Below are 25441 nucleotides of genomic sequence, written 5' to 3' on the forward strand. Positions count from 1 at the left end.
TATATATATATATATATATATATATATATATATATATATATATGAGAGAGAGAGAGAGATTTTAAAGAATTGGTTCATACGAATTTGGAGGCTGGCAAGTCTAAATCTGCAAGGTCAAGTAGGCAGCAGACTGGAGACCCAGAAATAGTTGATGTGAGTCTGAAGGCTGTCTGCTGGCAGAATTCCTTCGCTCTTGGGATAGGTCCTTCTTTTTCTTAAGGCCTTCTACTGATTCAATGAGGTCCGCCCACATTTTAGAGAGTAATCTGCTTTACTCAATGTCTACTGATTTAAACTTTGATCTTATAAAAAAGCCTACCTTCACAGAAACATCCAGATGTTTTAAATAAAATATCTGCTTACTGTGGTCCAGCCAAGGTGACATTTCAAATTATCCATCACAGTATCTAAATCATAAAAATTCAATACCATTGGCTAAAGTGGGAGATAATATTGCGGCAGATAGACAGTATAGACTTGTTAGAAATTTCTTTAAATTTTAGAACAAAATTTAGCCAAGACGCTGCCTCTGATTGACTATCCTTAAAACTTTTTAAATTGTATTTAAATTGTTTTTTTCCTTAGAATCATGAATATAGTCTAATGTGTTGCCCTTCATTTTGAAGGTCATTAAAAATGTGTGCATTGCATATGTGTATAATGTTTATGCTTCCTTATACAAATGAAATGTTGATAAAACAAGATTCATCAAATTTTTGATTCATCAAGATTCATCAAATTTTGAAAATTGTTGAGAAAATACGTGGCCAACTAAATACAAAAGCAGTAATTTCTTTAAAAAATTTTAAGTTTCTTTTTTTTTTTGAGACAGAGTCTCACTCTGTCGCCCAGGCTGGAGTGCAGTGGCACAGTCTTGGGTCACTGCAAGCTCTGCCTCCAGGTTCACGCCATTCTCCTGCCTCAGCCTCCCAAGTAGCTGGGACTGCAGGTGCCTGCCACGACGCCCAGCTAATGTTTTGTATTTTTAGTAGAAATGGGGTTTCACCATGTTAGCCAGGATGGTCTCGATCTCCTGACCTCATGATCCAACCACCTCGGCCTCCCAAAGTGTTAAGTTTCTTGAAGAAGCTGCTTTACTATTTCTGAATGTGCCCTCTATTCCTACATATAATTTTTTTGGAATAATATTGGTAGAACTGCTAAATTTTTAAGGAGTAACTTGATTCTTTATACTGAAAGAAGTAGATACATTGAATTCAGCTAGGAAGTTTTGCAATTTTTTTATTGTAAAAGAAAACTTACTTGGTAAGATGGAGCAAAAGCAACTCAGGATAAAATTAGGAAAGGGATCATAATGGATACATCTTTGAACTCTAAAAGTAATGAATCAAATCAAACTAAGGTTTGACATTGGCTAGTTTATTTTTCAAATAATTCTGCAAACGATATGTGCACTAACTGTTCTGAAGTTATACTACACAAGTTCTTTTAATGCATCTATGTTGCTACTTTTGAATAACTAACTATATTACATACTAGATGTAATTAGTGTTTAAAATTAGTTTCCTTGATGGTCTTGAAGTCAGTCCTTTATAATTTAGGTCAGCAAAGAAAATGCCAGCGTACTAAATTAGCACAGTTTTCACTGTTTTTATTCAGCAGCTGCAGGATAAGAAAAGTACAAGATTTTTTTTTTTTTTTTTTTTTTTTGCCATTGGCAGAGCCGTATACTGGATTTTTACATGGAATTTACATATTATGAAAGTAAAAATCAAAAGATCAATTTTTCTGTGAGATAACTTTGTAATTTGCCTATATGTAATTATTGTGTTCATTTGATTTATGGCTTAAAGATGAGAAACAATCTTGATTTTTTGGATACAGCCTCTAGATATGCTCTAGAAATGTTTCTTGCATTCTTAATGTCATTTCACATTATCAAGTAGAAAGAGTTCAGTTTTGTAAAGGTAACCCACGGGTTCTTACCTATAGTGAGATTTTTTTTTTCCATGGACGTTGGGAGGTAGAGCCAAATAAATTGATTTATCTGTAGAAGTGTCTTCTATACCAGTGTTTCTCAGCGTTTTTTAAAATTATCTCCCCACTAAGGACTCTTTTCAGACTTTTTTTTTCTGAATATTCCCCAATGACACTTTAATATCACAGGTATACTGTATTTGGTTTATGTACTCTGGCCCTAGGAAGGCCACAGATCATGATAGTGTCTAAGATTTTTCACTCTCTACAAGAAATAATTCTTGTATTGACAGTGCATGAGATGCTCTTTTTAGTTCTTATCTTTTCCATCAGATTTAGAAATGAATGGGCTTTTAAATTGGAAGAATCTAAATTATTTTTTCTCAGAACCCTAATTTTCCAAGAAAAATTCAATTCCCCAACTTCCCTTAATATGGTTCAAAATTTCCCATTCCAAATGGTTTGATTTAACATAGATTTATTTACACCTAAAAACATTTTTAAAAGATTATTCAGTATTTAGGACCCAGATGAATTCTTTTCAGGGTTTCAGGATTGTGTAAATCCATTTTATATTGAAATTTTGACCAATAGAATTCAGATTTATATCAGTTTTATTGCAGAATGTTGCCCCTGACTGTATCAGTTGAAAATATATCTCAGTCATTTTGACAATACGTACACAGTATGTCTATAAATCATTCACCAAAATTACTGTGACTTACTTCAACCTTAATATAATTCCACTTGAAATCAGTGTATCTTGCTAAAGAGGTGAGACAAGACAAATTTACGCTGATAACATTGAAAAAACTTATGAGTAATTGCCAAGCTATTTACAGAGCCAGCTTTTGACTTAATACCTTAGGGACAAGTAACATTTAGTTATTAAATAAAACTTTTAATTTCAAAAGTTGTCAGTAGCCAAATACTATATTTAAGTATTTTATTTTTAATGAGTAAAATTAGAAGAGGATATTTTATTGACTACACAATTTTAAGGAACAGGATTAAATAAGTTTCTCATTTTCAAATTCATGCCTGTGCTTAACACGGAATAGCTCAATTTAAGAATATTGAATTTCTTTAATTTGTGGTACATACACATATCCATATGCATATTTTCCACTGCCAATTGGGTCATTATATTTTAATAGTTTTATTGAGGTATAAATTGCATACAGTTAAATTCATTCATTTTAGTTGTGTAATTCAATGATTTTATGTACGTTTATAGGGTTACATAATCATCATTCTAATTTAGTTTTAGAACATGTTCTATCACTTCAAAAGGATTCCTTTAGCCTGTTTACAGTCAGTCTTCCTCCCCACCCCAAGCCCTAGGCAACCAGTAATCTGCTTTCTGTCGCAATAAATTTGCCTCTTCTGAAACTTTTCATAATAAAATCTGTTGGCTTTGGGTTTAGTTTGCGCTTCTGCTTCCAGTTTTTTAAGGTAGAAGCTTGGGGTACTGTTTTCAGATTCTACTTTTCTAATATTGCTGTGTAAAACTGTAAATTTTCTCTTAGCATTGCTTTACCTACATCCCACAAGATTTGATACACTATGCATTTATTTTCATTCAGGTTGAAATAAAGGCTATTCACAAGGAATATTATTATTAATATTCACAAGGAAGATTAATTCCTTATGATCTCTTCCTTGATCCATGGAGGGTTTTGCTTATGCAAAAGAAATGAAATCATAACAATCAATCTCTTGAACCACAGCACAATCAAATGAGAAATCAAGACTAAGAAATTCACTCAAAACCATACAATTACATGGAAATTGAATAACTTGCTCCTGAATGACTTTTGGGTAAATAATGAAATTAAGGCAGAAATCAAGAAGTTCTTCGAAATGAATGAGAACAAAGATACAACATACCAGAATCACTGGGACACAGCTAAGGCAGTGTTAAGAGGGAAATGTGTAGCCCTAAATGTCCACATCAAAAAGTTAGAAAGATATCAAGTTAACAACCTAACATCACAACAAAAATAACTAGAAAACCAAGAGCAAACAAATCCCAAAGCTAGCAGAAGACATGAAGTAACCAAAATCAGAGGTGAACTGAAGGGGATTGAGACACGAAAAACCATTCAAAAGATCAACAAATCCAGGAGTTGGATTTTTTTTTAAACTACACATTTTAAATAATATATGGCAGCACCTCGATTCTGGGCACTCCCTCCCATGTTTTATTGCCATTACTGTTTGTTTCATTTCTTGTCTGAACTAATTCTATGAAGTCTGTATCCCCTGCGGTGTATACATATTGATGACTGTGCATCTTTAAAAATCTTTTTTTATTGTTTTATTATTATTATACTTTAAGTTTTAGGGTACATGTGCATAATGTGCAGGTTAGTTACATATGTATACATGTGCCATGCTGGTGTGCTGCACCCATTACCTCGTCATTTAGCATTAGGTATATCTCCTAATGCTATCCCTCCCCCCTCCCCCCACCCCACAACAGTCCCCAGAGTGTGATGTTCCCCTTCCTGTGTCCATGTGTTCTCATTGTTCAGTTCCCACCTATGAGTGAGAACATATGGTGTTTGGTTTTTTGTCCTTGCGATAGTTTACTGAGAATGATGATTTCCAATTTCATCCATGTCCCTACAAAGGACATGAACTCATCATTTTTTATGGCTGCATAGTATTCCATGGTGTGTATGTGCCACATTTTCTTAATCCAGTCTATCATTGTTGGACATTTGGGTTGGTTCCAAGTCTTTGCTATTGTGAATAGTGTCGCAATAAACATACGTGTGCATGTGTCTTTATAGCAGCATGATTTATAGTCCTTTGGGTATATACCCAGTAATGGGATGGCTGGGTCAAATGGTATTTCTAGTTCTAGATCCCTGAGGAATTGCCACACTGACTTCCACAATGGCTGAACTAGTTTACAGTCCCACCAACAGTGTAAAAGTGTTCCTATTTCTCCACATCCTCTCCAGCACCTGTTGTTTCCTGACTTTTTAATGATTGCCATTCTAACTGGTGTGAGATGGTATCTCATTGTGGTTTTAATTTGCATTTCTCTGATGGCCAGTGATGATGAGCATTTTTTCATGTGTTTTTTGGCTGCATAAATGTCTTCTTTTGAGAAGTGTCTGTTCATGTCCTTTGCCCACTTTTTGATGGGGTTGTTTGTTTTTTTCTTGTAAATTGGTTTGAGTTCATTGTAGATTCTGGATATTAGCCCTTTGTCAGATGAGTAGGTTGCGAAAATTTTCTCTTAAGTCTGGTTTCCTGGAAGTTACCACTCACTGTGTTAGGACAGCTTAGTTATCCTGTGAATTATTACAGTGTATGTTTAAACACCTTGAGCCAATGTGGCTTCCACCTTTTCCCAAGGATCCCTGTGTAGGTTGGGTAACATCAAGTTTAGTGATATTCTGCCCCAGCTTTTTATTTCCTGTGTCTCCCCTGTGTATGTGCGAGCACTCACATGCAATCAGGGATGTGTGGTTAGCCCGGGCCCTTCCTTGTCTTCCCTGTGTGCATGCAGCCTTGCCCATGTGTGCATATTTCCAGGCTTACATTTACATTTTTTATCCCCACAAGGAATATTGGGGAGCTTATCAAGGCCACTATGGCCATTTCATTTCCTAGATCTCCCTGTAAATCTTAGGTCGGTATGCCAAGTCTGTTGCTTGCTCCAACTAGAATTGCAAACTCAGGTTAGCTGTGATGTTGGCTTTTCTGGTTTGTTTGCCATCGACATTGCTTCCAGTAATGACAAGGGGATTGGGGTTTTCCTTGCTCCTCTCCAAGTCAAGTTGGCCCTCCAGCAGTGAAACTGCTGTTTTTAATGGCTTGTCAGAGACTCCTGCTGTTCTTAGCCAAAGTTCAGTATTTTCTCTTGATTAAATGCCTTTCAATTGCTTGTATGTCTTTGTTTGATTTTTCAGAGTCCTGAAATTGTTATTTTTGAACATTTTCATCCAGTGTTTTTCATTATGGTAAAATTTACATAACATATAATTTACTATCTTAAACATTTTTACCATTTACAGTTCAATGGCATTGAGTACATTCATATTGTCATGCAACCATCACCACCATCCATCTCCAGGGCTTTTTTCATCTTGCAAAACTGAAACTCTGTACCCATTAAACAGTAACTTTCCATTCCCCACATCTCCCCAGCCCCTGGACTCCACCATTCTACTTTCTGTCTCTGTGATTTTGAATACGCTAAGTACATCACATTAATGGAATCATACAGCATTTGTCTTGTTTGTGACTGGCTTATTTCACTTAGTGTAATATCCTCAAGGTCCATTCATGTTGTCAGAATTTTATTTCTTTTTAAGGCTGAATAATATTCCATCATATGTCTATCCCACAGTTTGTTTATCCATTCCTCCATTGATGGACACTTGGTTCGCTTCCACATTTTAGCTATTGTGAATAATTCTGCTGTGAACACTGGTGTACAAATATCACTTCAAGACCCTGCTTTCAATTCTTTTGAGTATATGCCCAGAGGTTGACTTGCTGGATCATAAAGTAATTCTATTTTTAATATTTTGAGGAACTACCATACTACTTTTTATAGTGGCTGTAACATTTTACATTCCCACCAACAGTGTACAAGTGTTCCAGTTTCTCTACATCCTTACCAACACTTGTTATTTTATGTTATTTTATAGTAGCCATCCCAATAGGTGTGAGATGGTATCTCACTCTAATTTTGATTTTCATTTCCCTACTGATTAGTGATGTTGACCATCTTTTCATGTGCCTTTTGGCCATGCGTATATCTTCCTTGGAGAAATGTCTATCTAAGTCCTTTGCATACTTTTAAATTAGGTCTTCTGGTTTTTAGCTGTTGAATTTTAGGAGTTCTCTATACATTTTGGATATTAATCCCTTATCAAATATATGATTTGTAAATCTTTTCTCCTGTTTTGTGTGTGGCCATTTTTTTCTCTGCTGTTACTGTCTTTTGACACACAGTTTTTTAAAAATTGATTAAATTATTTTTTGTTGCCTGTGCCTTTTGTGTTAATCAAAAAAATAGTTGCCAAATTAAGTGTTTCGAAGCTTTTGTTTTATCGTTAAGGGTTTATAATTTTAGATCTTACATTTACATCTTTGATCCGTTTTGAATTAATTTTTATATGTAGCATTAGGTGAGGGTACACGTTCATTTTTTTGTTTGTGGAAATCCATTTTTCACAGAAGCATTTGTTTAAAAGACAGTCCAGTTTTCACTGAATGGTCTTGGCACCCTTGTCAAAAATCATTTGACCATTAATGTAAAGATTTATTTCTGAACTGTCTATTCTGTTCCATTGGCCTGTATTCTGTCTTTATGCCAGTACCACAATGTTTTGATTACTGTAGCTTTACAATGTTGAAATCAGGAAATATGAGTTCTCCATATTTTTCTTCTTTTTAGGTACTGTTTTGGCTATTCAGGATTTATTGAAAATTATTATTTTCTGCACAATGTGTTTTACTTCAAAAGAGATAATTTTTTGAAGTAAAATTATTTGCACGTATCAATAAAATATGTTATTTCATAGAAACATTATTATTAAGATATGAATTTCTTAGACACTCCCTGAAGCCCTCTTCTGAAATTTTCTTCAGAAAGTTTCTTCCAAAATCTTGACAGAAAAACTATAATTTCTGTTGATTTCTTCTACAAAGAATGTATCTATAGATAAGGTTTAGATTTATCTTTGTCTCATCTTTTGACTCTTTTCATAACTAATAGGTAAGTATAAACACAGTTTTTTTTTTTTTTGACATAGAATCTTACTCTTGTTGCCCAGGCTGAAGTGCAATGGCTGCCTGTTGGGTTCAAGTGATTCTCCTGCTTCGGCCTCCTGAGTAGCTGAGATTACAGGTGCCCGCCACCATGCCTGGCTAATTTTTTGTATTTTTAGTAGAGACAGGGTTTCGCCATGTTGGCTAGGCTGGTCTCGAACTCCTGACCTTAGGTGATCCACCTGCCTCAGCCTCCCAAAGTTCTGGGATTACAGGCTTGAGCCACTGCGCCTGGCCTAAACACACTTTTTTGATTCTCCTTTCATTCCATCAACATTCTCTGTTCCTTTTCACTCCCTACAGCAAATCCTTTTGACTACACAGTGCTGTATTCATGACACTGGATTATAGACTTCACTTTTCTCACCAGCCTCTCCAAACTTGCTTTATTTATCTATGTTTATCATTATTTATGTGTGTGAAAATATTTCATTTGCATAACTCCACTGAAGATGAAAGTCTTCACTTTCACTTTCGTGAGTTCCACCTTTTGATTCGCATTTCTCTTCTGTCTCCATTTCCTCTCACATCCTACTTACTTAGCTTCTGCTGTGTAAGTCTGTTCTAGACACTCCTTTTGCTTTGTCTCACTTTTGTCCTTTTTCTAATGTAACCCTATAAAATGAAATACATTAATTCCTGTTTTATAATTTTCTATTTTAATTTGCTCCCAAGTACACATATTCCATTCCACCCTGTCTAATGCCACAAAATTAAACTTTAGCACACTTCTTGGAGCTCTATCCTCAGCCATCCTCTTTTTTCTGTCTATATTCTTCCTCTAAGTAATTCCATGGTGCCCAGTGGATTTAAACACCATCTGAAAATTCCCAAATTCATATTATTTTTCCAGACCTCTCTACTAAGCTCCATAATTGTCTACACAACTCTTTACCTGAGAACCACACTTGGATAAGTCACTATTCATTACCTACAGCTACTCAAGACAGAACCTAGAAGTCATATTTGATACTAATTTTTTATGATCCTTACCTCAGGTTTATAAATCCCTTCAGTTGACCTGTTTGTTTGCATGTATATTGTTTGCTTCCCTCCAACTTTCAAATACAGACTATATGGAATCAAGATTACTGACTATTTTCTTCCCTACTTTATCTCCAGTGTCTAGAACAGGGCCTGCTTCCAGGGCCTGCTTGAATGTATATTGCAATTCTTTACCCTTCTCTCTCTCTCTACCATTATCAATCCTAGTCCAAGGCACCATCGTATCTATCCTAAATAACTATACTAGTCTCGTGCAGAGGGATTCTCCTGCTTTATCTTTTCCTCACCAATTGCTAGGTCCATGGCTGAGGCCTTTATAACAAAAGACATTAGCAAGAGAAAAGCATACATATTTATTTAATATAAGTTTTATGTGACACGGGAGCCTTCAGAAATGAATATTTAAAGAAACAGGAAAACCTGTGTACTTGTAAGTTTGGTGAAGAGGTGTATCGTTGTGAAGAAGTATGACTGGAAAAAGGGGGTATGATCTAATGAAGGGAATGCACAAGGCCTATTTGTTTGGATTCTTCTCCATGTCCCTGTATCTTCAGCGATAAAGACGTTCCTTTCCTCCAGAAAGGGCACCTCTCACATGAGGGTCTTATGATCTACTCCAGCGGAAGATCAGAAAATTATTTCTAGGTTTTATGAACCGGTTCAGAGGAGAAGGAAGGAGAAGTCAGAGAGATCATCCCACTTCTGCATTGTTTTCAAATACCGAGGTGCCATATTTTATGGTAGCATGTCCTGAACCCCATCACTCCTCACTAATATCTTTGCTTTTCATTTCCCTCTGTCTGTAATTCAGTCCCTAAATAAAAGCTAGAGTCATATTTTTAAAACATAAATTATATCACTGTATTTCTTGTTCAAAAAAGAAAAACATCCAAGCTTCCTTTAGGAGTTTGAGAGGGAAGGCTGTTAATTATAACTCCCTCATCCCCGCCAGCGTTTTAAAGCAGTAGAAGGAGACAAAGGAGTTAAACACATGGAGAATGGATTGTCGGGTCTATTACTAACAGAGCTCTTGGAGAATGTGGCAGAGTGAATGCCAGCCTGGGCTTCCTGCTGCTGCACCAGAATTAGATGAACTGACCCAGAAGTCACAGGAAACACCGAATACCTGCACAGCAGGTGCTACAGAGGTAAGCTGTGGCCACAAAGCTCAGCCCTAGGCCCAAAGCCGACAAGAGCCCTGCTCTCTGCAGGCAAGAGGAAGGGACTGAGCCTTTCATGCCCAGTTCTTCCTACTAAACTCACCAATCAAAGGCGCGAGAACAAGAGGGAGGCCCTAGGTTTCCCTTCACATGAAGAAAACAATGGAGAGTGAGTAGTCTGCAGTTACATCTCTAATGCCTTTGCATTTGGAATAAAGCATGAACTCCTTACTTGAGGTCACTGGGATTGTCTACTTCTCCATCTTCATCTTTTCTAACTTCCTCTCACTCCCTAAGCGGCACACACACACTGGCCTTCTTTCTTTGTTTCTCAAGTATGCCACATTAGTCCCTAAAGGCCTTTTAACTTTCTTTTCCTTCTTTAAGGACCATTCTGCCCTCAGGACTAATTATTTTTCATTATTCACATTTGTGCTCAAATGTCACCTCAGCGTAATAACATGATCACCCAATTTCAAAGAAATCTTTCAGTCATTTATCATCTTATTTTATTAGATTCACTGAACCAATCATTATCTGAAATTGTATTGTTTATCTGTTTGTTTGCATGTATATTATTTGCTTCCTTCCAACTCTCAAATATCGACTTCATGGAATCACGATTACTGGCTCTTTTGTTCCCTGCTTTATCTCCAGTGTCTAGAACAGGGCCTTCTTCCAGTAAGCCTTTTGTAAAGATTTGTTGAGTGAACGGTTTATGCTCTCTGTTACTCCATCTGATCCTTCCAACAGGCAAAGCTTGAGTTATAAGCTCCAGCCTTGGGCAAGCACAGATGTAAATATTTATAATCTACAAACTCACAGTGCTGATTACACTGGGGCTCAAATTTCAGATTTTCTGCGTTGAGAAGCAGTGAGGAGCACAGGTAACTACCTTCCTGCCAGCTGCATTTCTCACTGCCATAGGGCTGTGGAATCCCTAGGACTAAGGTGGTACATAAGCCCTGCCCTCCAAAGGGGCCTGTTTGTTATTCAGTGGAGAGGCGCTGCGAAGCACTGGGCCCACTGACTAGCTGACCTTGCAGCAGTGAGATGGTGTCAGCTGCTCTTGCCAGAGATGTCAGTCAGTGGAGCAGATGAGCTACTCTGGTTTTTCAGAATTCTCAGGATGTAGGCTACTCCAGCTACACCAACTCTTCTCTTATTTGGAAATGGAAAATTACTTGCATAATTGGTTAAATAATTCATTCAGGCCATGATTATATATTGACTTATCTTCTGTGTTCCAGGCAAGATTTAGACACTGAGAACACAGAAGTGAAAAAACAGACAAAAATCCTGTCCTTTGAAGTTTACGTTTGAGTAGGAACCCACAGATAATAAAGAAAGAAATGGTGGGAGCCCGAGGCGGGTGGATCATTTGAGGTCGGGAGTTAGAGACCAGCCTAATTAAAATGGTGAAACCCCATCTCTACTAAAAATACAAAAATTAGCCAGGCGTGGTGGCACACACCTATCATCCCAGCTACTTGGGAGGCTGAGACAGGAGAATCACTTGAACCCAGGAGGTGGAGGTTGCAGTGAGCCGAGATGGTGCCACTGCACTCCAGCCTGAGCCACAGAGTGAGCCTGTCAAAAAAAAAAAAAAAAGGAAAAAAAACAAAGAGAAAGAACAAAGAAAGAAATGGTATATCATACACACACACACGCACACACGCACACATATATACACAGAGAGAGAGAGAGACAGACAGACAGATGATGAGTCCTATGGAGAACAGCAAGGCGTGGAAAGATAAGAATTCATCTATAAAGGTGTCATGTGGGCACCTGAATGGGGAAGGGGGAGTGTTATCCTTGTGGCTACCCATGCTGGAGGAACAACAAAGGCTAAGGTCCTGTGACATGTATGTGGCACGTCCTAGAAAGACCAAGGAGGCCAGTGGACTAGAGCAGAGCAAACAAAGGTGATAATAGGAAGGGAAGAGGTCGGAAAAGTAACAAACAACAAAATATATAGGGTCTTTTTGGGCAGAGGAATGTCATGCTCTAACTTGTGATTTAGGAGGAGCCCTTAGTTTACTGCACGGAACAGGCATGTAGGGAGTGAGGGCAGAGTAGCAACATAGAAAACTATTTCAAGAATCCAGTCAAGAGATAATAGTGGGCAAGAATAGGATGATAACAGTAAAGGTGGTGGGAAATCCTCGGATTCAGGATGTATTTTGAAAGTAGAGCCAACAGGATTTTCTGATGGATTGGACATGATGCATGAGAGGAGAAATTCATGACACCAATATTTTTGACTTGTGTTGCTAGAAATATAAAATTGTCCATTGTTGACATAGGAAAAAATGGGGATGGGCAGGTTTGGTGGGGTATCTGGAGCTCAGTTTTGGTCATGTAAATTTTAAGGTGCCTACTGGTAATCTATGTGGAGATTTGCAGTGGCTGTTAGATACAAGTCTAAGATTCAGGGAAGAGACTGGACTAGAGGTATAAAATAGGGAGTTGTCAGTGTATAGTTAACTATTTCAGCCTAGGGGTCTGGATGAGTTTACCAAGGGAATGGGTCTCTGGGAAAAAGAGAAGAACCTCCAAATGAGACCAAGAAGGAGCCACTCATCAGGAAAAAAAAAATCAGGAGAGTCCATGAAGTGAAGACAAAGTCCTCCTGAAGACAGAGTCCAACTGACTACGGTGCACTTCCTGCTGTCAAGGCGGTATTGGGCCTGGAGTGACAGATGTGCAATGGAGATGAATAGCTGACCCCTAGACAGAAACATAGATGTCATTGGTGATCTTGACAAGGGCGGTTTCCTGGGAGCTGGTGAAAGAATCAGAGCTATGATTGGAGCAGATGCAAGATAGCATAGGAGAGGTATTAAAGGCAACAAATAGATAAATTTTGAGAAGTTTTCTATTAAAAAAGCAGAAGAGGAAGCAGAGAGCAGCAGCTAGTCTAGTATGGGAGACTCAAGAGAAGATTTCTCTTTTTTATTTTTATACTTCTTATTTTGAAATTATAGATTCACAAAAAAATTGCAAAAAAAAAAAAAAGATCCCAGATTGTCCTATGTAACTTTAACCCAGTTTTCTCCGAAGATAACTTGTGTAACTATAGTACAATATCACAACCAGGAAATGGATGTGGGCACCATCTACAGAAGTCACTACAATTTCACCAATTACATATGCACTTCTGTTTATGTGAGTGTGTGTGAGACAGTGTGTGTTCCATTTAATTTTATCACGTATGTAGATCTGTGTAACCACCAGCATAATCAAGATCCAGAACCTTCCGTAACTATGTGGCACCCTAGTTCTATTCCTTTAAAGCCACACATCCTTTATTCCTAACCCCTGGTACCCACTAATCTCTTCTCCATCTCTATAATTTTGTTATTCCAATAATATTACATAAATGGAATCACACCATATGTAACCTTTGGAGGGCTGACTTTTAACACACAGTATAATTGCCTTGAGATTCATTCAAGCTGTTGTGTGTATCAACAGCTCCCTTTTATGGCTAGGTAGTAGTCCATGGTATGGATGGACCTGTTCAGGGACATCTGGACTGGTTCCAGTTTTTGGCTATTATGAGTAAAGCTGCCATGAACATTTGTGTACAGATTCTTGGGTGAACATAAATTTTCATTTCCCTGGGACAGATGCCTAAGAGTGTCATTGCTGAGTTATATGTCAAGAGTATGTTTAGTTTTAAAAGACACTGCCAAACTGTTTCGCAGAGCGGCTGTACAATTTTACATTTTCGCTAGCAATGTGTGAATGACCCAGAGTCTCTGCATCCTGGCGAGCATTTTGTGTTGTCATTATCTTTTGTTTTAGCCTTTCTGATGTGTGTGTAGAGAGGATTTTTTTTTTTTTTTTTTTTTGGTGAGAGTAATTGCAGAAAAAGCCAGGAGGCTGCCTGTACCTCTAGTTTCTTCTTAGGTAGCTTGAATATTGTTAAAAATCCAGCCCATATTTAACAATAATGAGTGGCTGTTGAGACATGTATATATAAAGATGGGTATTGTGTGCCTTAGATATGGATGTGTGGAGATCATCTTGACCCATGAAGATGAGGAGCAGTGTAGGGGCAAAAAAGATGTGATACCTTTCCTCCCTATCATGAGGGTCACAGCTGACACCCCTATAACAAAAGGCAGGTTAACAAGAGAAAAGCATCGCAAATTCATTTAATCAAAGGTTTGCGTGACATGGGAGCCTTCAGAAAATGAAGAGGCAAAGACTTAAGGAAAACTGTCTGTTTTTATGCTTAGGTTCAATGAAGAATGTACAGCTGTGTAGAAATGTGATCGGACTAAAAGATATTCATCTAAGGGTAATAAAACTAGGGCCTGTCCAGATTCTTCTGGTCCCTCTGTGTGGCATTCCGTCTTCCTGGGTTTGGGCAGGGACCTTCTGGAAGGAGATAGGTCAGATTTCTCTATGACCATCTTCCACACAGCAAGGTGGAGGAAGGTTAGAGTAATCGTTCTAAGTTTTATGATTGGCTATGGAGGAGAGGGGTTCTGGTTTCTGTGACTCACCTTGGGGAAGAGAAACCCTAGTTTCTATCATCTGCCTTGTGGGAGAAAGGAGAGTACGAGAAAGAAGGGCAGGAGAAGGCCAGAAAGAGGCTTTGCTTTTGAGGCCCCTTCAGGGTCCTACAGTTCAAAGTACCGAGTATGCCAAAGTGCCATAATTCAGGGTCGTTTTCCGAGCCCCAACAGCAGCAACTATGTGCGAGTCACACAGACTCCTTACCTGTCGATGGCGGTGACAACAGCCAGTTCACGCTGCTGTTTTGCCTCAGTCTGAAAGTCTCATTCATCTCAGTTGTACACGTTTACCCACAAAACCTACTCAGCTTCTACGGTTAAATTTACAGTAGCTCACAGCAACTTAAGCATTATAAATTTGAGTTCTTATGTTTGTTTGGCTATTGATTTTTCAGAGCGACAGTGATTTCAAAGTGCCTAAAAGTTGATATAACTGATTAGCCCAACACTAAACTTCAGGATTAAGAAACCCCTTGAAAAACAGAGTGGAGGAAAAATATATATTTAAACCTATATTAATATATACATAAATTATATGTTTATATATCGTGTGTATGTTATATATCATATATATTTAAATATAACATTTTAAATATCTTACACTAGTTTCACGGTTTTAAGACCTAAAATCCTTTTCCTTCTCAGTCTGAAGTTTTCTCTAAGCCAAATTTGCTCATTATAAAAAAGAGCCAAAAAGCAAAAGGCTGCAGAAAGCTTTTTACAATGAGAAGGAAATTATCCTGTGATGGAGAAAGCCAGACCGTAAAACTGCCAATCACACGGAAGTTGCAATCTCCTGGGAATGGGAAGGAGCCCGTCTTTTGGTTGTTTGCTCAGAATGCGGCTCACTCTCGAAGGTCCTTGTAATAACTTGACTGAACAGATGTAGCTACTTCAGGTCATTTGAAACATGTCAGCTTGGGGTGGGTGATCATCAAGGAATTGTGACTCACAGCCCCGTGCTCAGTGGGAAGCCTTTACTGAGCCAATTTATCCCCTGGGACCTAGAGAGAAAGGAAGAACAAGATAAAACAAAGCAAAACAAAGGAGGAGATAAACAGCCAAGTGTTCTGAAGGCAGAGTGAACAGTTGAAGACAGAAAAGCTTTGGTGTGTGAGGGCTTGTATTTTAAATGCTACAAATTCCTGACTTACGATAGATCTTTTTAAATAGAAGAGTTTGCTGAGCCAGGGTTGTTGCCCAAATGCGGGCTTTCTTGCAGATGATAACTGTACTTGACTACAGCCTTTTGCCATGCAGTTCTGCCCAGAAGACTTTTCAGGAGTGAGGACCATCTGTAATCCAGGTGGATGATTGTCATACTCACCGAGGGCTCCAGTGCTTAAACGTGCTCAGTGCTCCACAAGTTACAAGCAGTTCCTCCTCCCACATTTACAAAAGTAATGGGGATTCACATACAGAAAATCATTGGTAGAGAAGCATTAAGTCAAATAAGCATAAAGACTGAGACATTGCCATGAAATACTGGTCGTGAGTGTGTGTTTTAAGGGCATAAGGCAAGAGTGAGTACAGAATTCTGCATTGTGGTTGTCCTGGGTGGGGAAATGTTAGCTTTTCTTAATTCAAACAGAAACGTTATGGAAAAGACAAGTTGTCAAGTGTGGGTAAGTGGGTGAGAGATTGTTTGACTGCTAGAAGATGAAGGAAATTCAGGCATTAGGGGCTACTTTATATGACAAACAAATAAAGAGGACATTTATCTTTGTTTACAGAAAGCCACTTCATGTCCTATGTATACCTGTATCCCCCACAACAAGCAGAACAGTGACTTTCATTGAGCAGGTGCTAAGTAAATGTCATTAGCTTGATCGATAGGACATTAAGAAGGCAGAGGGTTGCCTTATCAAGCCATGGTTAGAGAAAGCAGTATTGATGAGAGTGCCGCCTACAAACATATGAGGGGCAAAGTGCTGAGGAGAGGGAGAGATTTGAGAGCATTTTTCTCTAAAGGCTGGAGTTCTCAGCATCCATAATGAAATTGACCTATCATACTGCCGACAGAATCTAGAAGCCTGATATGATGCTTCTATTTTAGGTTGCATGAGACAACAAAGTAAGGGAAGAAAGAAAACTGGCAGGAGACAGAAAGGTGTGTCCTTGTTTTGATAAAGTTGGCAAATGCCTCTGAGTGATTCAAACAGGTGGCTTGATGCCATTTCAAAAGTTTATGCGAGCTTTTCTAGAAATAGTACTGTGAATATTTTTCTTCCATGATGATCTTATTCTGTTGCACCTCATGGTTTTATTCCAGATTTGTAAATTAAGTGTGATAAGGCAATCCGTGAGGTAGGATTTTTATGGAAAAACTACATGTTGCTTTTAACAGAAAGAAAAAAACACATTTGAGTGTTTGAAATATACCTAAACAATCTTCTTACTAGAGCAAGGTTATTAATTTTAAATCTTAGCATAGTGCAAACAAAATGTATAGAATAAAATAAATTTGAGCCTAGTATGTCTTTGATTAATGATTCAATTTGCAGCACCACATTTGTACAACAAATCTAAGCTATTCATGATGAAACTCATACTTTGATAACTGATAACTGACTAGCTACTCAGATTTATCTATGTTGGACAGGAATCAGAAGAAACTGAAGCAGAAATGCATGGTTTTAGATACTGATTTTTTGCAGTCTATTTTCACGTGCCATGGATTCAAAAATATTTTATTGTCCCATGTATGTATGTATCTTTTAAATTAGAAACAGAAATTAAGTCACCTAAGAGACCCTTAGCTAGATTTCGAGTCAGAATAATCTAAGATTTTAGCATATGTACTAAAAATTTAAATTATTTATCTCGGAGCTACTAATAACTTACAAATATGACCCTAGAATAGATAAGTATAGCTATTTTTATAAATTCTTACAAACCAGAAAACTCCTCTTCCAAATATGTCGAGCTTAATTTTCTGCTCTGTGAAGCACAGCTAGTGAGGCAGCAAAGCCCAGTGACATTTTCCACAGTGTGAGTTGCCAACCACTAGAAGCCTGTGGCAGTGTTTTAATCTACAGCAAACACGCTAACAATTGGTTGAAGAAAGGATTATGTAATTCCACCTTGATATTCCTTTCTGTGGTGCTTACATCAGTGTCAAAGAATCATAAAGGCAGAACTGGGTGAGTGCTAAGGTAGCATTTTCTCAGTTAGGAGCCAATTTAATCTTTATGCTTTCTGGAGATTACTTTAGTCAATCTCTCCATTTTCACACTCCTAAAGAAATGAATCTTCTTTGAGTGTGGCTATTTCAGTGTGTGCTGGAGCCCTCATTTCAGTGGTCATTATTTCTGCAGAGTGGTCTATATTAATTCCAAAGTCTCCTGGAGATCATTAACTAGTAAAATAATAACATGCCTCTACCTAGATTCTAATAATGTTTTGGTAATTAGATCAAACCTGCTATTTGAAAAATTGGTAATGGCAGAAGAAAGAGTTAAATTCCGAGGACCTGGAAAACTTTATTGTATGAATAGAATAGAATAAAAGTCAAAAGAAGACCTCTACAATATAATGGACAAAAAATATATGTATGTTATGAAATTCTATTAAAGTTCTAGGGGAAATATGATTATCCAAATTGTCCTACTGTAGCACCCCAGCTTTGTTCCCAGATCTGTAAATGACTTTACTTGGCAATATTGGTGAACGGAAGAGTCATAAATAAGTAAATTTTCTAGCTAACTGGAACATATTCTCACTGCCAAACTTAATTTATTATTTTAAAACATTTGAATGTATATTTATTTCCCAGCCTTCTTTTAACTGAAGATGTTGATCATAATTTAATCTTTTTTTTTCCTTAAAGTTATTACTTTTGTAACTTAAAAAAACATTTATATTGACATCTGACTACGTTCAAGACATGTATTGAAGGCCCTAATAGGGATCTTGAATATCTCACATTCTATTGGTAGAAACCAATAACTGTGTGACTAGTATTCACATTTCATATGTTAATTACAGATGTAGTTAAATTGTAATTATCTGTCTTCCCCAGTAGAATGTAAAATGCCCAAGGAAAGGGACTGTATATTACTTATTTGCTTAAAAGTGCTACTTTCAGGGAAAAACTCATAGATGGCAGCTGTTTAAGAGATTTCAAATTAATTAATGTTGGCTAATTTGGAGTTACTATAGATGAAAAATTCTGGAAATTTTATAATTAAGAGAAAATTATATTTACTTTTAGTGTTGAGGAAAATTGAAATGCATTGCTTTGCATTGCTTCATATAGCTAGAGACATTTTGATAGTTTAGGAAAATATAATATCTCATTTAAAATTTGTTTTTTCTTTAAAAACAATCAGTTTTGGTACACATATGTTAAAAATATTTTGCTAAGATATCTCAGGGTGCTGAACTTCATTGTATCCAATAACTAATATTTCCCTCCATTTTTTAAGAAGAAATAAACGCTTTGAACAGATGGAATAATTAGCATTTATAGCAAAAACCAGGATATTTTATTTTCTCATCATCGAAAGTGACAAACAGATATCTGAAGCATACATGTTCAGCAAAGGCGTTGAAGAAGAAAACAATTCTGCTTCTCTTCTGTTGTTTTATGAAGAAGTGCAATCTCAGAAGTTAATACTTAGTTTTAATTGCATCCTTTAGAAAGTTCTGTCTGATAAAATGGCACGTTTAAACTATGAAAACTGAGACAAAAGAATACATTCAATAAATGTTTTTTCATAATTTTCCACTAATTAAAACCTACCTATGATAAAGTACCTGGATCTTAAGTGTACAGCTTGGTGAGTGTTATAGATTAATACACATGTGTAAGCCTCACAAATAGAAAGATACAGTGCATTATCATCCACCCAAAGGCCTTTCTGTTACTTGTCCTAATTAATACCCCCAGAAGTACTCATTAGAATACATTTTTTCACTACAAATTCATGTTATCGGTTTTTTAAATTTCATATAAATGGAATGACACACTATGCCCTATTTTGATTTTCTTCCTCCATATCATCTCTGTGGGGCTGATCCATGTTGTATAATTTATAATAACAGTTTGATCTGCTTTGCTGATGTAGAACAGTAAATTTTGTAAATATACCGTAGTTTTTTTAACTTTTATTCTTTTACCTTTACCCTTTGACTAACATCTCCCCTTTCTCCTATCCCCCAGATCCTTGTAGCCACCATTCTACCCTCTGTTCCTATGAGTTTGTGCCACAAATGTCATTTTTCTGTATTAAGATCCAATCCAGGATCACAGACTGCATTTACTTGTTATGTCTCTTTACTCTCTTTTGATTTGGGGTACTTCTTAGACTTTCCTAATCTTTTATGACTTTGACAATTTTGAAGAGTGCTGGCCAGTCATTTTGGAGAATGTCCTTCAATTCTGGTTTGTCTGATGTTTGTTCATGATTAAATTCAGGTTTTAAAAATTTTTGCATGAATACTGCAGAGGCTACACTGTGACTTTCTCAGTGTGTCATATGAGGAGTTACATGATGTCAACACATCTCATTCCTGGTGATGTTAATTTTGATCACTTAACTGAGGTGGAGTCTGTCAGTTTTCTCCACTATAAATTTATATTTTTTCCCTTGTAGCTAATAAGGATCTTAACGGTGAGAGAGTTTGAGATTATGCCAATGTCCTGTTTTCTCATAAACTTTTGCCCACAAATTTTAGCTTCCATCAATGATTCTTACCACTGTGTTTGTGAGATGATGATTTTCTATATCCATCATCCCTTTTGTATTTTGAATTTGAATTTCATTCTAAGGATTTTGTCCTTACCTATTAATTCAATTACTTATTGGTGGTATGGACTCAAGGATCTTTATTTTATTCCATGAGATAAACTTCATTATTATCATCATTTAGTTTGTTGCTCTCATTCTAGAATTGGCCATTTGGGGCTCCTTCAGGGTGACTCTGATGCCACGAAATTTTGAGCACATGCTTACTGTGGCACTACAAGATCTTGCGGGCTCATCTTGCTCCATTTCTTCATCTCGTTAATATCTACCCATTCCCAAAATCAACCTTTCTGTGAAGGTTATTTGGCTCTTTTTCTCAGCGAAAAGTATTTGGAAAACAAAATCTGAGTGCTAGATGTGTTCATTGCTCTTCTGCCATTGCTTCTAGGTCAGCTGACAGAGCTAGGAAATATGTGTACATGTACATCCACATATGCACACACATCTCTACTTTATGTCAGTTTGTACACACACACACACACACACACACACACACACACACACACACACACACACACATTCCTGAGTACATCCTGAGGCATCTGATTCCAGTCCAGCATCACAGGGTTCATTCTAGCCAAATCCCTTCCATTACTTGTAACTCCTTTTTTAACATTGAGAAACTTCACTCTCAGTATCATCAATTTATTTAATTATTTGCTTAATCTTCATATACACACAATGTAGTCTCACAGTCACAATTTTATACCACTCTGAAAAACAAACCTTTAATCAGATAATATGTATGGATACTTTTCCTTGTCTTTGGGCTTGGAGTAAGCGGTCAAAACACTGTTTTCTAAAAGTTATTTAGCTTAGTTCTATTCTTTCCCATACCCTTCACTGTGGTTATTTATTTATAATGCAGTGTACATGAAGGATTAATATCTTAATTTATGAATATTAATTTCATATCCTGTTGCCTTAATTATTTTATGATTGGGAATTAACAATATTAATTATTATTGATTCTTAAGTGTCTTTCAGGTATCATATCATCTATAAGTAGGGATACTTTTACCTCTTCTCTACCAATTCTAATACCTTTAATAGATTTGTTTTGTCTAATTGCATTTTTTAAACACTTTCAGTAAAATAATAAATAGTAATGGAGATAACTGGCATCTTCCCCTTGTTCCTGATGTGAATAGGAATGCTTCTAGTGTTGTCCAATTAAGATACCGATTTTAGCATTGAGAAATATATATTTTTAATATGTTAAAAATCACATTCAATTTCTTGAATATTCTTATAATGAGTGAATGTTGAATTTCATTAAGGCCTTTCAGCATATATGGAAAAATCATATTGCATATGATAATAATAGATTTCCTAGTAGGAACCAACCTTGAATTTCTATAATAAATCCCACTTAGTTGTATTCATTATTTTCTTAATATGATATATAATACTATGCACGCCAAAATTTATTTTAGTACTTTTGCATTGATATTCATGGACAATATAGGTCTATAGATTTATTTTCTTTTGAACAAAGTTTTTTAGGTTTAGGTATCAATGTTATTCTGGCTCAGTAAAAGGAAACGTTGTCTCTTTCATTTCCAACGTTTTGCAGCAATTTGTAGAGTACTGAGATTATTTGATCTTCAAATGTTTTGTAGATTTTTACCGTGACACTATCTGGGCCTGGTTGTTTTTTATGATATTCATCCTTAATAATGTTCTCTATTTCTTGTATGGAAATTGATCTCTTTAAACTTTCTCCATTAATGGAGTCAATTTTAGTACACGTGATTCCCTGGAAAACTGTCTCTTTTATCTAAATTTTCAAACTTGTATACATAGATATCTGTAGTCACTTATGCTACTTATTTCATTTTATCTTTTTTCAATAGCTAATTCTTCATGTTATTTCTTATTTTGTGTAGTTTTACCTTCTGTCTTTTGTTCTCTGATCAAGGTTACCAATGGTTTGTGTATTTTGTTAGAGTTTTTAAAAACTGAGGGTATTTGTTTATAGAGTTACTGTTTTCTGATTCTCTGAGCATTAATTTTTACTTTAATCTTTATTATTTCCTCCTATATGCAATTATTTAGTTATTTAGCTAGAAATGTATTTTAATTATTTCATTTCTCCTGACAAAAGCACTTAAATGATATACAGAAATAATGCAATGCTATTGTATCACAAACGATGGTTTTGTGAAAATTAGCCAACTGACTCTAAACTTTACTATATTCTCCTCAAATGTGAAGAAGGCCAGAAGATCAGACAGATGTATCTTAAGTTCCAAATCCACTGTTTCCTTGTTGTCTGACTTCAGCAAATATCTAATTCCCCGATTATCAGTTTCCTAATTTGTAAAACTGAAATGATAACATCTCATCTGAAGATTAAGTGAGATAATTTCTGGAAAACACCAACTCAGTGCTTAATATTGTGTACTCCATAAATGGGCCCTCTCTCTATCTTTCTGAGTTAGGGATAAAATAACTACTCTTTATTGAGCATTGTTAGAAGCATTTTGTTAGTAATACCTTATTTCTTTTTTTCAGTCTTCTGCAGAGGATTTGCATAGCTTGCCCTTAAATACGAGTAGGTCCAAATTTTGACATGAATTCCATCCATCTGACTTGGAGCTCATGCTCTTTAAAAAAAAATCTGATGTACTTTTTTTTTACTTATTTTAATTGACAAATAAAGTTCATACTCTTGATGACTAAGCTAGCCTGCCTCTGAACTGTAAGTTAAAAGATTAAGACTGCTATTCATAAGGTTTAACATGTATGAGTAACATTGCAAAAGTAATCATGAAGCTCCATTAACAGACTTGCCTTCGTTCTTTGTCCCCTTCTGCATTTCAGCACATCGTGAGTGGTGCTCTTGAGTCCCTTCAAGTGATTACTACTTAGATCTTCCCTGGGACACCTTCTTGAAAGGACCAGCGTGCATCCACTTTGCTTAGATATAATCCCAGATCAGTGGAGGTGTTGCAAAGCAGACTTCACTTGTCTCACTAACACTGGGTAAGAGTTTGAAAACTGTATTTACTGTTTGCAGATGATATTTGATGTCGTGACCTGATCTGAAATATTTCTGCTTTCTTGTAAATTGGAAAGCTATATTAACTAACTAGACACATAGCAGAAGGGAAAAAGTAGGCTAGCACAAAAAGGCATTGAACATCGATTGAGGTGTTTAAGATTAGCTAAGCATATGCTGATGTATTTGAAGATATTTTTCATACTTATGTGAAGTAGAAGGAGCTAACATTTAGTGCAAGTGGAATTTCATGACAAGCATTCTTATTTTTGAGTGTAACTGAAATATAGTTGTGTGAAACCTATAATTGCTACAATTTGTGTTGTTTCTGCCACGTACAACCAATACCTACAAAATGGAGATGCTAACTCCTTTAAACTGGTTATGATAAAAGTGTGCCTATTGTGATTATCTATATGCAAATCCTTCCCTAACTGTGGGGTTCCCTTACATGTACTGCTAGTGCATATAAGTTTACTTCCATGTATCTTTTCCTCAAACTTAAAAGTCTTCTGTTCCAAGATATTACATTGCCAGTTTTACTCTAGTCAGGATTATTATCAAAACAGAATTGGAGCTGAGAAAAGACAATAGAGTTGAATGGAACGGCAGAATAGGAATAGTTAGTGTAGGGAATCCTTGGGAGAGATTAAAAAAAAGGGGAGCTATGAGACTAAGAAGACTTTGTCTTAGAAGTGCATTCCAGTGACTTCTATGAGAGCAGAAGCTAAGGGATGTAAATTGGCGCTTGGGCCATGACGCGGACTTATCTTGGGTGGACAGATGTTGAGAAATAAAGGTCATCCAAAGGTTTGCCCTCTCAAGCACACAGGTTATACTGCATCTCAAAGCCCTGAGATTCAAGAATGAGTCAATATCTCTGAGACATAAATCAGAGAGATATTGAATATTAACATGGAGGACTAGGTCTCTTGAAATGCATATTTATCTAAAATGCGTAACAACTTTTGCAGTGTTTTATGTCCTGTGTAGGAAAAAGGTATCTCAAAAATGTCCTAGTGAACAAGGCTTGGTAAATGAAAACTGGGAAGCTTGAAGGTGTATAAATGTCCCGGGTTATAACACGATGGCTGAGAACATGGGCTCTGGGGACAGATTGGTTTCTCTGGTCTGAATCCTGACTCTGCCACCTTTTGGCCATGACCCTTGGGGTAGTTGGGAAAATTAGATGTCTAATTTAAAGAGTGCTTAATACCAGACCTGGCACATAATATTTGTTCAATAAATAGGTATTTTATGTTAAGTGATTATACAACTGTTTTAAAAGCTTTGTAGCCTCACCAGTGACTTTGACCTTAATATTTTTCTCTATTTTCTCTATGAGGACTTAAGTTTCTCATCTGTAAACTCTTCTACTATGTTGAATTTTCCTTAATCTCACATAGCAAATTATAGTTGAGATGACATTACTATTATTTTCAAGAGTGGATTTTTTGTCTTTAAGTCTGGCATGTTATATTTCTGAAAGTAGTTGATATTTTAAATTTTATCATCTCAAGTCTGCCACTTTCTAGCATCGTGATATTGGTCAAATTACCTAACTTTTCTCAATCTCCTCATCTTTAAAATGGGAACAATAGAGTATATGTCAGAATCATTGTGGAGATTAAATAATATAATGCATAGTGCATGACAAAAAGTACCTAATACATGTTAGCTACTACTAACATTATCGCTACTGTCATCATTATAATTATTCTTCTTAAATGCATTCTTAACTACCTCTGGTATGATTGCTGATGTCTGTCTTTAAATTGTGGAATTTGAAACAGGACACTTTATAGAATTTTTAAATAAAATATTCATATATCCAAAATCTCAGGACACCTTTTCACTTTTGAAACCACAATTCATCATCATCATTTTGTACCCTTGTAATACAGTTTATTTAGCTTAAGCACAAATCTCGTGTCATGAGGTTACTAAATTATCTCCAAGGACAACTTCTGTTATAAACTTCCCAGACTTGATCCTTTCCAGAGGAGATTATACAACTTCCATTTTAATTTAAAATAAATTTTAATTTATAAAGGGAAATAAGTTAAAAAAATGTATTATACTTTAAGTTCTGGGATACATGTGCAGAACGTGCAGGTTTGTTACATAGGTATACATGTGCCATGGTGGTTTGCTGTACCCATCAACCCGTCATCTACATTAGGTATTTCTCCTAATGCTATCCCTCCCCTAGCCCCCGACCCCCCAGCAGGCACCAGTGTGTGATGTTCCCCT

At 36.4% G+C, this 25441-nt stretch overlaps 1 protein-coding gene across 9 annotated transcripts in view; it reads left to right on the forward strand.

The window, feature by feature from the left end:
• The window catches only part of DLGAP1 (DLG associated protein 1), a 968998-nt gene that overhangs the window by 87479 nt on the left and 856078 nt on the right, over positions 1–25441 (forward strand). For 7 of the 9 annotated variants that reach the window (XM_055368502.2, XM_019014110.4, XM_055368506.2 and 4 more), the window contains exon 2: positions 23011–23172. The exons of the other annotated variants lie outside the window; for them this stretch is intronic. The gene's annotated coding sequence lies outside the window, so the exon portion shown is untranslated. The remainder of the gene's footprint in view (positions 1–23010; positions 23173–25441) is intronic. 9 annotated transcript variants of the gene reach the window in all.

The sequence above is a fragment of the Gorilla gorilla genome, chromosome 17 (genome assembly GCF_029281585.2).
Source record: "Gorilla gorilla gorilla isolate KB3781 chromosome 17, NHGRI_mGorGor1-v2.1_pri, whole genome shotgun sequence".
Taxonomy (NCBI): domain Eukaryota; kingdom Metazoa; phylum Chordata; class Mammalia; order Primates; family Hominidae; genus Gorilla; species Gorilla gorilla.